Raw genomic sequence first — 1,522 nt, forward strand, 5'->3', positions numbered from 1 at the left:
ATCTATGGATGCAAGCCAGTGTTTTGCTTGCTTTAGTAGCCGCAGCATCACACTGAAGGCTCATGTTCATCTTGTGGTCAGTCATGACCCCCAAGTTCCTTTCATCCACAGTGCTAGCCAGCGTAGCACTGCTGAGCCTATTAGGATGCTGCAGGTTTTTCCTCCCAAGGTGGAGAACCTTGCATTTTTCAGTGTTAAACACCATCAGATTCTCATCCGCCCATTTGCTGAGCCTGTCCAAGTCAGCCTGGATTCCCCTTCTGTCCTCAGGTGTGGATGTTTTACCCCAAAGTTTGGTGTTGTTGGCAAACTTAGCCAGTCCACTTCTAATACCAATGTCCACATCATTAATGAAGATGTTGAATAGTGCTGGCCCAAGGACAGAGACTTGAGGGACCCCACTGGTCACAGTGCACCAATGTGATTGACTTCCATCAACCACCACCCTCTGGGTCCGACCAGCCAGCGGACCATGGTGAAGCCGAGGCCACAGATGGCCAGTTTTGCTAGGAGGTGATCATGGGATACCAGATGAAAGGCTTTTTTGAAGTTAAGATATAGGACATCAATCTCTTTGGCCTTGTCCAGGTGATAGGTCATCTGGTTGTGAAAGGAAATAAGATTGGTCAAGCAAGACCTACCCACAACAAACCCATGCTGGCTATCCCTCAGGATGTTGCCATCAGCCAGTCTGTTAAGAATGGTCTCTTTGATAATCTTTTCTAAGACCTTCCTCGGGATAGAGGTCAGGCTGATGGGCTTGTAGTTTGCTGGATCCACTTTCCTCCCTTTCTTGAAGATAGGCACCATATTGGCCTTCTTCCAACCTTCAGGCACTTCACCAGAGTGCCAGGAGTTCTCGAAGATCCGTGCCAGGGGATGAACTATGATGCTAGACAGCTCCTTGAGTACCCTGGGATGTAGACTGTCAGGGCCGGCTGACTTGAAGGTATCCAGCCTCTCAACGTGTTCCTTCACAAGGTCAGCATTGATGGAGGATAAGAAATCTCCCTCAACCTTTCCAGGATAAGGAATCTCCCTCACCCTTTCCGTCCCATAATGGGACTGGTGAAAAACCCATGCAAAGTACCCATTTAGCCAGTTGGCTTTTTCCTGGACGTCGGTTGTCAGTTGTCCCATCTGGTTTAGCAGGGGTCCAATGTTGCCCTTGCTTTTCCTCCGGCTCCCCACATATCTAAAAAAGGACTTTTTATTGTCCTTGATACTTGTAGCTAGTAGCTTGTACTTGTAGCTAGTTGGAGGTCAGTCGCAGCCTTGGCTCTCCTGGTTCGCTCCCTGCAGGTCCGGACCAGTGCAGAATATTCCTCCTTGGGGGTCCTCCATCCTTTGTAGATCTTTCTTTTTAGACGCAGGAGGTCTGCTAGTTCCCTGCAGAGCCAAGGGGGCTGCTGTGCCCTTTTGCTGCCTTTCCTCTGAGACGGGATAGACTTTGCTTGTGCATCCAGGATCACTCCCTTGAGGAGCAACCACTCATCCTGAACTCCCCTCCTCTTTGGGTCAT

This window comes from Gavialis gangeticus, unplaced genomic scaffold (genome assembly GCF_001723915.1).
Source record: "Gavialis gangeticus isolate Ggan-Ray unplaced genomic scaffold, GavGan_comp1, whole genome shotgun sequence".
Taxonomy (NCBI): Eukaryota; Metazoa; Chordata; order Crocodylia; family Gavialidae; genus Gavialis; species Gavialis gangeticus.